At 41.0% G+C, this 13,646-nt stretch overlaps 1 protein-coding gene and 1 pseudogene across 1 annotated transcript in view; both read right to left on the reverse strand.

Moving 5' to 3' along the window:
* Nucleotides 1–8,429: 8,429 nt before the first annotated feature.
* Nucleotides 8,430–9,938, reverse strand: LOC147609273 (sugar transport protein MST4 pseudogene; annotated as a pseudogene).
* A 1,297-nt stretch (nucleotides 9,939–11,235) lies between these two features.
* The window catches only part of LOC147609274 (solanesyl diphosphate synthase 2, chloroplastic-like), a 139,281-nt gene continuing 136,870 nt past the window's right edge, over nucleotides 11,236–13,646 (reverse strand). The window contains exons 9-12 of the transcript XR_015264247.1: nucleotides 12,034–12,102; nucleotides 11,871–11,950; nucleotides 11,579–11,655; nucleotides 11,236–11,463 (exon numbers count right to left, since the gene is read on the reverse strand). The gene's annotated coding sequence lies outside the window, so the exon portion shown is untranslated. The remainder of the gene's footprint in view (nucleotides 11,464–11,578; nucleotides 11,656–11,870; nucleotides 11,951–12,033; nucleotides 12,103–13,646) is intronic.

Here is a 13,646-nt window from a genome sequence, read left to right on the forward strand (position 1 = left end):
TATCAAATTCTCCTCAGAAAAACGGTGCCTCCTAATTCGCGATTTTGAGCAGCTTGCGTTGGCAGTTTGCAGGTCTGTCTTGATGGGCTGAAGCACAACTGAGTTAGCTATGTTGAGCTAGAAGAATTTGGGCTAATTTGATGTATGTAAGGAGAAAGAGCTCCTCCACCAACTGGGGGTACAGAGGGTTAGTTGTTGAAAAAGAGGAAAAAATATTAATTATCTACTAATCCTAATTAGCCTAGTGATTAGCAAGATAATGGGCTCACAAATTGATGGATTCTAGGTTAGGCTCTGATACCATGTTAAAATTATAGCAATGTGATGAGCTATGGCAGAACAAATGCTAGAATCAATATCATTAACAAAGAGATTAGATAATAATTAATACGTGATTAGTGAGTAATTAACTGATAGCTTAATGTAGGCATGGATAATCAAAAACCAGCAAGTTATCATTAGGCCAATGCCTCAATTTATAGAGTTTACATCCAAGTATCTAATCCCACTAATTTCTCCTTGATTCACTCCACCTCTTTTGCTTGATTCTCTCCACCTCTCCTAGAATATCTCCACACCTCCTAAATCTCCTCAAACTACCCTTTATTCTCTCCCAGTAATTTTTTTTTTGCATGAGGCCTTAAGACGTGAACGGCTTAAGGCGTGAAATATCGATTTTATTTTTTTAAGTCTAGAGGAAAATTTGAATTTCCTTGTTTGGGGGGAGGGGGGTATTTTAAATTAGGGAGATGTCATTTGGTTACATAAAAATTAAGCAAAAATTAATGATTCTCTAACTATATTTAACTCTAAAGAGACCTAAAATTCACTGCATTATTTGATGTAATGGATGTAAACTAAGCCTAATACACTCTATGTGCAAGCCTTAGGAACATTAAAAACCACATTAACAACAACAAAAACAACAAATTAAGCAAAAAAAAACATTCTTTACAAAACAAAAAAGTGAGCTATTTCTTACAAAATTGCACACAAATCTCCATCAAACCCACATCTTTTTCATAGGAAACCATTCATCAAGACAATGGGCAATGGGTAATGCGTAGATTAGAGAAAAACGATAGAAAAAACCAAGGGATGGTTCCCCAGCGCGGCAGTGCCAAAAATGTTATGGCTTACCCTAACCCTCCTTGAAACAACAAGAGATTATCTAGTGAACCGCAACTGTCGTGAGGATCTTTCCAATGGCCAAGCTTGTAACTATCAAGGTCTCCAAGCTCTTCAACTCCTTGAGAAGCAATTCCACCGTGTCTCCCGTGAGCGTTGTCACATTGCCGCGTTGCACTACGTGTACTCGCCCCTCCTCTCACCTTTAAATTGTAATTAGTACCTGTGTCTACAAGAGCTAACTTTTGGATGAGCTTGTCGGGGTGGTCATTCCTAACCACAACCGAGCAGGCTTCACCTCCCATTCCTCTTCTTTGAAGTCGACCACTTAGGCCATGCTGACCACGATTTGTCTCTGCCAAATCTTGGCTTCGCTTTGGCCTCTTGTTGAGCAGCTTGTTTCATATTCTCATGGTCTTTTTTATGTTTTTTCAAATTCTAGAAGTCTCTTAAGGTGGCCTCAATGAGTGAGAGGGCCATAGTAGTGTTTTAGTTTACTTTCTACCACTGAAATAACCAGCCATTTTGACACCATCAAGTGTCTCAATACACACCGCACTTTGAGAGGTAATCTTAGTGACCAGGAAGGGTCCTAAGTCTCTGAGCTTGAGCTTCTTTTTATGTGTCTTTGTACTGAATAAGAGGATCATGTCTCCCTTGTTCACTTGTTTGTCTTTAAGCAAGTCGTCAAACCATTGTTTGCACCTTGGCTTCTCAATGATCATGTTGTATCCTGCTAAAAGGCATGTTTTATCAAGTTTTTTGAGTTCAAAAAGGCGACAACTTAAGACATTTTTGGCGAGATTCTCTTGTACAACGATGCGTAAGCTGGGGACCAAGAACTCCATTGGCATGACGGCTTCAATACCATAGGTTAAGCTAAAGGGGGTGGCATTGGTTGCTGCCTTGTAGGAATTTTTATAAGCCCAAAGTGCGGCCATCAACTTTTGTTCCCAATCGTTATGGTTGGACTCCAGAATTTTGGTCAAAATGGCACACAAGATTTTTTTCATGCTTTCTGCTTAGCCATTCGCTTGTGGATAATAGGGGGATGACTTTTTGTGATTGACAAGGAACTCTTGCAAAAGGAATTGGATTACATCATTAACGAAATGTGTCCCATTGTTGCTAACGAGCTCAAGGGGGCAACTGAAGGGTGTGATGGACTGATTCGTAAAGGAATTTAGTAGTTGATCGTGTGTGTCGGATTTGCAGGTAGCCCGAGCTTCAACCCACTTGGTGCAATAGTCCGTGCAATTATATATCTCGCTTGGGTGTATGTGACTACTGGAGTGATGGGTCCAATGAAATTGATGTCCCATTTTTTAAATGGTTGTAAGGACACTACAAGATTCAGGGACATACTATCCTTAAAGCAAGGGATTGCCACACGTTGGCACTCGTCCGCAATGTTTGACATACTCAGCTACATCCACCATTAAGGTTGGCCACTATAGCCCAACCGTTAAGACCTTGTATGCAATGATATTTGCTACAAAGTGTCAGCTTGTTCTAGAAGGAAGGCATATTTGTCTTCATAGACACAATGTCTAAGAATCTTTTCCTTCCCGTGCCTATAGAGTTGGCCCCTGCGATGAGTTGGTAGGGGGATTCCTTTTTAATTAGGTGACGTGCACGATCTTTGTTTAGGAGGGGATCCACTGGTAAGACATTGGCTAAAAAGTATGCTACCTCTTCACCCCATTCAGGAATTATGCATAGTTGGAATAGGGCGGCATTTGGTAAATCATCGTTGACTCCCATACATGGGCGGCTCGTCGTTAGGGATCCAAGACATGTGGTCTGCGAGAATATGCTATGAGCCTTTCCTCACTATAACAGTGAAGTCAAACTAAAGCAAGATAAGTAGCCACCTCGTGATTTTGCCTATTGTATAGAGCTTATTTACCAGGTATAGAAGAGCTTGATGGTCCACGAAGTGAATGAACTTGGTTGCCAAAAGATAATGGAAAAACTTCTTAACCATGTAGACCATAGATAACCCTTCTCTTTCTATTATGATATAGTTTCTCTCAGCATCATTGAGTTGGCGGCGGCTGGCAAAGCTGATGGGGAAATCCATCTTGTGTTCACCCGGTTGGGCCAGCACACATCCAACAACAAAGACATAGGCATCAATGTGGACATGAAAGATAATGTCCTAGTTGGGGGACCTAAGAATTGGAGCCCTTGCCAAGGTCTTCTTGAGCATTGTGTAAGCCTGTTGGCATTCCTCCATCCACTTGAAAACTATTAGAAGTCCATAGAGAGTTCGAGCTATATCAACATACATGAAAATGAATTGTCTATAATCGTCGACATGTCCCATGAAGCATTGGACTCCCTTAAAGTTGATGGGTGGGGGCAGCTCAAGGATGAGCCGCACTTTACTATCTGGAGATTCTCTGCCTAGAGATAGCATGTCCCAAGATCACTCCATGTCTAACCTAGAATCGACATTTGAATGGGTTCAGTGAGATGCGATACAGCTTGCATCTTTCTAACACCTTACAAAAACAATCAAGGTGTGTCTTCCAAGAGGAGTTGACACAAAGGTCATCCATAATGACCTCTATGAATTTCCAAAGACATTCCTTGTAGGCAGTGCACATTAAATGCTCGAAGGTGCCAGAGGCATTGGTCAGCACGAAGGGCATGACATGGTATGATATATGCCCCATTTGGTGTGGCGAAGGCTGTTTTGTGCTAATCCTTTGTGTCGATCAACACCTAGTTGTAACTAGAGAATCCGTTAAGGAAGATGTAGGCTTTCTTTCCTGCTACTTGTTCTAGCACATGTTCTATGAAGGGTAAGGGGTAATGATCCATTATGGTGGCGGCATTGACCTTTTTGAGGTCTACGCATACTCTGACTCTCCCTTAGGCACTATCACAATGGGTGATACCCATTCCATATGTTCTATTTCATAGATGAATCAGACATTAATGAGTCTGTGGATCTCTTCTCAAACCATCTTGGAATATTTTGGGTTCATAGGATATGCCCTTTGTTTGACCGGCTTTGCTCCATCAACCATCGGAATGGTATGTTTGACTACTTTAGGAGGTACACCCTTCATATCTCTGTACTTTTAGGCAAAGAAATCCTAGAATTCAGTAAGTAGAGCAATGTGATCAGTCTCTTCCTATATAGAGAGGTTTCGACATCATTCTTCATGTATCGAGCTCTTGCCTTTGTAAGCTTAGAAATTGCAGTTGACGCTCAACGTCTACCATCTTTATGTCAATGTCTATTTCCTCCTATGTGGGAAAGATGATTTGACTTGTCTTGGTAGCTTGTTCCTTGTCGTGTCAAACCCTCGGAGTCGTTCCATTTCATGGCTGTGTTTCACGTCGTGAAATAGGAATATGTCTCACATCATGAAATGGAATATGTTTCACGTTGTGAAATGGAATATGGTTCATGTCATGAAATGGAATGACTCCGAGGGTTTGACAGGACAAGGAACAAACTGCTAAGACAGGTCAAATCTTCTTCCCCACATATGAGGAAGTAGACATCCGCACAAAAGCCTCTCTCGAACTTATGCTAAGAACAAACATGGCCCATGTATTGCATAAGACCCCTACACGATATTCCATTTCACGACGTGAAACATATTCTATTTCTTCACGGCGTGAAACATAGCCTAACATTTCATGACATGAAATGCATTCTGCTGTTTTACGAAGTCCTGCTATTTCACAGGGTTAAAAAATTTGTTCGCAGAGTAAAGAATTGTCCGACCAGCGGTATTAAGGAGTCATACATGCACAGGAAGAGTCTCTTCGAGTAAGATTGATGCTATTTAGACTAAAAATTCAGGACGTGAAACACAAGTCTTTCATGGCGTGAATTGCACTCCCTTTCACAACGTGAAATAGAACCTGCTATTTCACTACAGAAAAGGTTAGCTCGATATAAATCCGAGCATAACAGCAGAGTAGTGAGTTAGACAGTTGAATCATATTCTCATGCACTTGAGGTCAGGGAAACTTATTGGAGACAACTTGACCCTAGAGAAGACAGTGCATCAAATCACCCTGATTCTTCCTACCAAAGAAGTGCTGGTTCAAGTTGCTCGGCGAGCACTCAATTGAGTGTTGCAGCTTGGAGAAATTTGACCTTGCAGAAACTAGTAGCAATAAATGGAGAGGATGGGAAGTCCAGCGGAATCTTTGATATGGCCAGGGGGATTTTTTGGTCTCCAACACGGCACCGAAGATGAAGCACAATCTGCAGCAGCAGGCACGAGCCCATCAACAAGCACAAGGTATAGTCCGAAAGGAGACTTAACAACACCAATAATCCTAGCACTAGTCCTAGAAACAATAACACCTTGAGGCTTAGTGGAATGACTCGGAGGGTTTGACGGGACAAGGAACAAGCTACCAAGACAGGTCAAATCTTCTTCCCCACATATGAGGAAGTAGACATTGACATAATGATGGCAGAAGCTAAGCATTAACTGCGGTAAGAGCTTGATACGTGTTGAATGATGGCGGAATAGAGAGAAATGGGTAGTTTGAATCTGTTATGGCCACGCGGCAAGGAGATAGAAACATCTAGAGAAGCCACGAATAACATGAAGATGGGTTTGATGGAAGGGGGGATAACAGCCCTGGAACCCATACATGAGAAACCCAAGGCAGGAGAAAACCTCGAAGCACCAGAAGAAGTAGACAATCAGCCTAGGACTTCTGTAGGAGGAGAGGTTCGACTCTACACGAGAGAGGAGATTAAAAAAATGATCAGTGATTGGAGGAGATTAAAAAAATGATCAGTGATTCCACGTTCTTGCAGAGCATGAACACAGTTGAAAGGTGAGAGGGTCCGGTAAGGTCGCCCTCTGATGTTTTATCCGATGGTTGCCATCTTTAGTCCCTTGTTCAGGTCGAGACAAAACATCTTGTTGATTAGAGCCCAGGTTGCTCTCTTGGGCACTTAAGATTTCATTTGCCCAGGTTCTCTATCTTGAGCATGATTTGATGAGCTTTTGCTGTAGTGAGCAGGAATTCTTCTTCTTTGACCATGTCCGACTCTTGTAGTAGCACGAACAGATTGGGAACCGGTTGGTTGGCTCCATCGCCATCGCCCGATTCTATGTCGTAGTAGTCTCTTGAAATTTGCAGGTCATCGTCTGCTTCAAAATTGCCCTCGCTCCATGCAAGCAGAGGATCTTGTTGGAAATTGTACATGTTGTCTTTTGCAATTAGGCTTTCTCCCTCGCTCCTTGTCTGTACAAGCAGAGGGGTTGGTTCTTCGATTTAAGGGTGATTTCCTCCATCAGCAGGGTCGAAAGTTGTCTTGGTGGGACAAAAGCAATGTTAACAAGGGCAAACATGGCCCCCCACAAGCCAGCAAGAAGGCCCGCTTGATGCCATGTAGAAATCCAGGTTCTCTCTCAGAGTCGCACAGACACAAAGTACGCGCATAACTGAATTCTTAGTTTAATATGAATAGACTCCATTACAATAGTCGTTTGCATGCCCATTCAGATGTGCCAGGTGGTAGCCCTTCACACATATGCGGGCATTAGCCATTACACACTACAATAGTAGATGTTTGCAGCTTGGAAGTTGCAGTTAACCCTAACACAGTAGAGTCTCAACTCAAGAGTCCTTGACTCCTCAATCAAGCCTAGGCCGCCACGTGTTTGACAACGTGCCTCGGCACTATCTACCATGGGGTTTTAAAGACCCGTGTCAAGTGAGATCAATGGATGGCATTGATCTAAATCGCAACGCCATTTTTGGTCATTGGATAGAGTAAACTCATATAAGAAAACAATGTCGGTATATCACGAAGTAGTATAATGGCATGAAACCACATGGTTCCATTGCTGCTTGAAGGTATAGGGGTAGTGGTAAGATGTTCCCAATGATGACCCCGGCGCTCAAGTTCAAGTCCTCTTTTACAAAGAACATCTTGCTTCGAATTTTTCTAAGTCCCAAACCCAAATTGACCTTCATCCCATGATGTAAACTACAAAGTAAACTATGATTCACTGAGTAAACTAGAAAGTAAACTATGCCCAGTTAGTAAACTACAAAGTAAACTATGATTACTTAGTAAATTACAAAGTAAACTAAGATATATTTTTCTCACTTGACTTTGTAGTTTCCTCGACGTAGTTTACTTATCCGATGTAGTTTACTTCATCCAATGGTCCAAAAAGGCGTCACGATTTAGATCAATGCCATCCATTGATCTCACCTGACAAGGGTCTTCAAGACCGCGTGGTAGATAGTGCTGAGGGTCACCGTGGACGATGGGGTCACTCATGGTGGTAACTACTGATAATCCTATCATAATAATTTGAAAATCCAAATTTTCAATTTAATTTCTTAATACCATTTATTTCCATTTTCGAAGCTTTAATGAAGTTTCCCTAGTGTTGTTAAAATCCATTTGGAAATTTGGCTTTATGAGCCATGGAATATTCTTTCATCCAAAACATTTGTATATATTTGTGCGCGTGCATAGTGGGTCCCAAATCCACATCTATTTCATTTAAGGACAAACTCCTTTTGTGTACACTTTTAAAGATCCTTTTCGTCCATTATAGGCACTAGTGGGCCGACCCGTGCTTCCCATGTACATAATTCCCAATTTAGTATTTTTAAATTTCAAGAGCCTACCTAACCTCCAAATTGCTTTCCAAACCTCCAAATTATTGTCACATGAGCTTCGTGAAACTCTTCCTTTATATAATATAATATAAAGATTGGAGATGGATTTCTCCAAAATGAATCGACCCAAAGTTAAAAGCAAACCCTTTTTTTCCTTCAATTCTACAGGTATGCATTCTCTAGTTCTACACATACAATGATTCCTTTTTTAAATCCAACATCGTTCTAGACTTAATGATTTAGAAGACACATTGTTCGGGTATCTCTACTATGATTCTCTAGTTGTCAAATAGATCTGAAACGAAAGTAAGTTTAAAAAATACCAAGAAATTTTAAGACATGATTATGATTATGATTATGATACGACTAAAATATAAAGAAAACGCTAGTTCAAATAAGTGCTCACATAACCAAGTTCATAGTGTAATTTTCCCGACTGAAATTCAGAAATCTTAGTTGGAATCTGAAGTTGCCTTTAATTATAAAGATGAAATTTGTACATTTTAGTTATAAATCCTAACATTTGTATGATTTTTTCAAGGGTTAAAAAAAACTTTTTCTATTTCAACTTCAACTTCAGATATACAAACGCAGATGCGTGACGCGGATTCAAATATACAAACGCTGACGGACATCCGGTTGGCATTGCCACGTCAGCCTGGCTTTTTGATTCACGGGATGTCGGAGTCCTCCTGTTTCCCGACAAAAAAACTCCAGAACCAATGCCTCTTCCACACCTCCCCCATCTTGTCGATGGCGATGCCTTTGGTCTCGGGCAGGAAGAGCAGCGTGAAGGTGCCCATGACCGCCAGCCAGCCGGCGAAGAAGAAGAAAATGCCGAACTTGAAGGCGCACAGCATGGACAGAAACGTCTGCGCGATGATGAACTTGAAGAGCATGTTGGTGAAGACGGTGACGCTCTGCGCGGCGGAGCGGATGTCCTGTGGGAAAATCTCGCTTGGGATGAGCCATGCTAAGGGCCCCCATGAACCCTTGTACACGCCCACAAACAAGCACACTAGGGCTAGTTCTAGGCCGCTGGCATTGCGAGACAGACGCTGAGCTGTGCCGCGTAACTCAACCCCGAATATTATCCCGATCACCGCCATGCAAACGAACATGACGAGTGAGGCCGTAAGCAGGATTTTCCGCCTGCCGGCCCTGTCTACTATGAAGACGGAGATCACCGTGCCGACTAAGGCCACCACGCCTGTGATGACGGTGGAGTAGAGAGACGCCTGGCTCCCTAAACCTGCAGCCTTGAAGAGAAAGGGCCCGTAAAACAATATCGCGTCGTTGCCAGAGACTTGCTGGAAGAAGGGCAGCGCCACGGCCATCACCACCTGCGGTGCATTGCACTTCTTGAAGAGGTTTCGGAAGGGCCTCTTGGGCTGATCATTCCATTCTGCATCTTCGCTTGCTCTTACGAGCTCCTCGAACTCGGGGATGATGGTGGCGTGACTGCCTCGTATTCTGGCGAGAACTGATTTCGCCTCTTCGCGCTTGCCTTTCTGGATCAAGTGGCTAGGGGAGTCCAGTAGCACGAGGCGGGCGAGGAGGAGCAAAACGGAGGGCACGCCAGCCAGAGCAAGAGACAAGCGCCAGCCCCAAGGGTGAACCCGGGCGGCGAGATAATTAACAAGGTTGCCTGTGAATATACCGGTGGCTACGTTGATAGAGAAAAGCATATTCAACCCTCCTCTAAAGTTGGGCGGAGCAATCTCCGACAAATACAACGGCACTGCCTGGTTAGAAAAGCCGAGGCCACAGCCCAACAGGACACGCCCGGCTATGAGCATGGCTAAGTTTTGGGCGGCGGCCCCAAGTACTGTTCCGGCCATGAAGAGGATGCCCGCGCAGAGCATGGTCATCCTGTGGCCGTACTTCCTGGTCACTGCGCCCGCAAGGAAGGTTGCAAAGAGGGCAGCGATGTAGAGGCAGGAGCTGAAGAGCTGGAACAACTGGTTGTTATACTTGCAGTAGTTGCCTTGCGTCACACTGTGCTCGCTCTTCAACACGCTTGGGTAGAACTTCTCCAGAAAATCATCCATGATCGACACTCCCCCCACAACCACGAGATCGTAGCCATACATCAACCCTCCGCTGCCTGCCAAGAGGCAAGCAAAGATCACGTATGGTGTGAGCTTCGCCGCAGGCGCAGGATCTGAAGTCGTCATGGTGAGAACAAATTGTACCTCTACGGCAAACAACCTGCAGTTATAGTTTTATAGTCTACAAAATTGCAAAAGCGCGCAAAAAGCAGATGACGCTTTCTCGATCCCGACTTTCTCGGTTAAAAATAATCCATGTGCTTTTGCTTTAGAAAAAAGAAACATTTTGCTAGATAGTTTACTAAAAAAAAATGAACGTATCTATTAAAAGTCCAGATCTAGGAAATGTGGAACACTTCCTACTTCTTCCATCTAGGAAAACGCTTGCTATATATCAAATAAATTAGCAAAAAATCTCTATATCAAATGAACATATCTAGTAAAAGTCCAGATCTAGGAAATGTGGAACACTTCCTACTTCTTCCATCCAAGAAAACGCTTGCTATATAGCAAATAAATTAGTAAAAAATCTCTATATCGTAAACTATGTAATAAAAAGTTGCTATATAGCAAAAGTCATGAAAGCATTCACTATATAGTAATCGATATAGGAAAACTTTTCTATATAGTAATTTATATAGAAAAATATTGCTATATAGTAATCAGTAATAAAAAATTACTATATAGTGATTTATATAGTTAAATATTACTATATAGTAATTTATCTAATAAAATATTACTATATAACAAATTAATATGTAAAAAATCACTATATAATAATGGTTATATATTATTTTTTTAAGTTGAAGATTAGTTTTTTAAAAGAGAAATACATTGAAAATTAGGTTTTTTATTTTACTAAGTGTTGTTATTCAAATGATTTCTATATATCAGAGAGAATATTGTACAATTATGTAGATAGCTAAAGACACACGTTAACTTTGAGAGAGAGATTCAAAGTATTTTTTACTATATGTAGTAGAGAATATTGCACTATTATGTAGACACCTAAAGACACCCACATTTCGTTTTTATGTGTGTGTATGTGTGTGTAAGAGAGAAAGAGAGAGAGAGAAATAGATTTGGAGCATTTTTAAGAATTCTTATAAAGTAAAACTTCATAAATTTCATCATCAACACCTACGTCATAATATTTTAAAACAAAAAGCTTCTTTTACACTTTATAACTAAATAACGTACTCCAAAATAATATTTCTAAATAGCTAAAACTTCTAAATAATTTTAGATAAAAAAACATTATAATAGTTTGAGATAAAAAATTCACAATAGCTTGAGATTAAAAAAATTAAAAATAGATAAAAATAAAACATTACTGTGAGATCTTAATTGTACATCAATAGTTTAAGAAATGAAGTTTTCTATAGTTTAAACATCACTTAAGTTAACATCATCTAAAGATAAAGAGCCATTTCTCTTCTTGGCCGTCCTTCTTGTAATAACCAAACTACAAGGTCTTCTCTCATTGATTTAGAACTTTGTTCACTATTTTTGTTAGTGGAGAATACTTGAGCCTTTCTCATCATGGCATATGTCAACTTCATTGACATGTACATGTCCTCTATATTCTTCGCACACCTAGAAACTTCATCAAAATCGTTTCTTGGTCATTTGTGGTATATTCACTTGCTTCCTAAAGCATAAAACCAGAAACGATCTTAGGCTTCAAAATAAGAAGTATAGAAGAACCTACATGTACGTCATACTTTAAATAAAGAGATTAAAATAATATACACTAAAAACATTACTTTTCGAGGTTGAGTAGCTTCGAGAAAAGATGGTGTATCATCCATAGAAGAATTACCCTCTTGAGAGAAGTAGTACACTAAGTGAGAATCATAAGTGTTACACAAGAGAGACAACTTTTGAAAAATATAGATAAGAAAAAAACGAGTTTAAAAATTTAATATAAGTAAATTTTTTAATCATTTAAGAAGAAATCCTATTAACATCATATATCTAGCATTTCAATCATTTAATATAAGTTAAAACAATTAATCATTAAGGAAAAAATGCTATTAACATTATATATCTAACTACCTTGAGCTTTTTTAATTTGAAGGTAGAAGAAGCCAAGGTTTGTTTATCCTCCAAGTGTGTCTGTAAAACCTGGTACTTATCTACACCAATACCAAAAAATATATTAAAAAAATCTCTATGCTTTTAATCATCATAAAGAAAGTAAATATGGTAGAAATATTACCTTTCGTGCTCGTGAGCTTTTTCTTGTATTTGCTTCATGCATTGGTGAGGCACTTTTATCTCCAACAATCTTTATATAAAAAGTAACGTTCGTTAGTATATCTGTTAGATATCCGTAACGCCGCTACGGGCGTTACCACGAGAGGGGACGGCCTCTGGCTCACCACCCAGCCATAGAGGAAGAATGAGGATTGCCCCTCATCCCCCAGGCTATATAGTGTGTGGCCTGCCGTCCACACTAGCCTGGCCGCCCATGACTACGCATGGGCGTCCTCTCCCACTGAACCCCGGATATGGCCATCCGGTCTGCCGTCGGTCATCACAGGCATTACAGCCTACGTGACATTACCCCCCCCTTAAGAAGAGTTTTCGTCCTCGAAAACAAACTGGGGAAACCTTTTGGAAATTGCACTACGGCGTTCCCAGGTAGCTACCTCCTCATCCCTATCTGTCCATTTAACAAGTACCTCCTGGTACACTTTGTGTCGGGTCTGTCTATCACGATACTGTAGAATCTTTTCAGGTTCATATGGTATCTTTGGTGGCTCTATCAAGTCCACCAAAATCTCTGGAGAAACTGCGTTCTCTAACCCGTGAACTGATTTCTTCAGTTTACTGACATGGAAGACAGGATGGACGTGAGAACTCTCCGGTAACTCAAGTTTATATGCTACGTCTCCAATCTTCTTAAGGATTTTAAAAGGACCACAATATCTCGGAGAAAGTTTATCACACTTTCCCGTTTTCATGGTTTCTGACTGCGCAGGAACCTTGAGGAATACAAAGTCACCTTCTGCAAAGGTCACCTTTCTTCGTCCTTTATCCGCATAAGTTTTAGCGCGATCCTGAGCGCTACGAATGCTCTCACGTGCGGCTCTGAGCATATCATTCATATCTTCAAGAAAATCCTTGACAGATTGAATCTTCTCCTTTTCTAGGCCTACAGCCATTGGAGATCTCGGCTGGAATCCATACATTAACATGAATGGTGTAAATCCAGTCGCTGAGTGTTTGGAGCTGTTATAGGCAAACTCCAGTAAGGGTAAGTACTCTTCCCAATTAGATTGCTTCTTACTAACATAAGAACGCAACATATCCTCTAGAATTTGGTTAACTCTTTCAGTTTGACCATCAGACTCCGGATGATCTGTCGTACTCATACTCAGAGTAGTATCCAGCTTTTTGAAGACTTCCCTCCAAAAATGACTGTTGAACTTTCTATCTCTATCCGACACTATATCTGCGGGCAGGCCATATAGCTTGTAGAGATGTTCAATAAAGAGTTTTGCCAACTCTGGCGTTTTAACAGTTTTCTTCGTGGCAATAAACTTTGCCATTTTAGTTAACCTGTCCACTACCACCCACATCGAGTCATTCCCTCGACTCGTCTTGGGTAAACCAATAATGAAATCCATGGAAATGCTTTCCCATTTCCCTTGAGGAATCTCTAGCGGATGGAGTAGTCCTCCAACCTTAAGACGTTCATGTTTATTGACCTGGCACTTATTGCATTTCAGCACATAAGTCTGGACGTCCTTAAACAAACTAGGCCAATAAAACTGTCTTTTTACTAGTGCATAGGTCTTCTGAATCCCGGGATGACCCGCACTTGGA

The sequence above is a fragment of the Cibotium barometz genome, chromosome 51 (assembly GCF_041138505.1).
Source record: "Cibotium barometz isolate CiBa-2024 chromosome 51, ASM4113850v1, whole genome shotgun sequence".
NCBI classification, from domain to species: domain Eukaryota; kingdom Viridiplantae; phylum Streptophyta; class Polypodiopsida; order Cyatheales; family Cibotiaceae; genus Cibotium; species Cibotium barometz.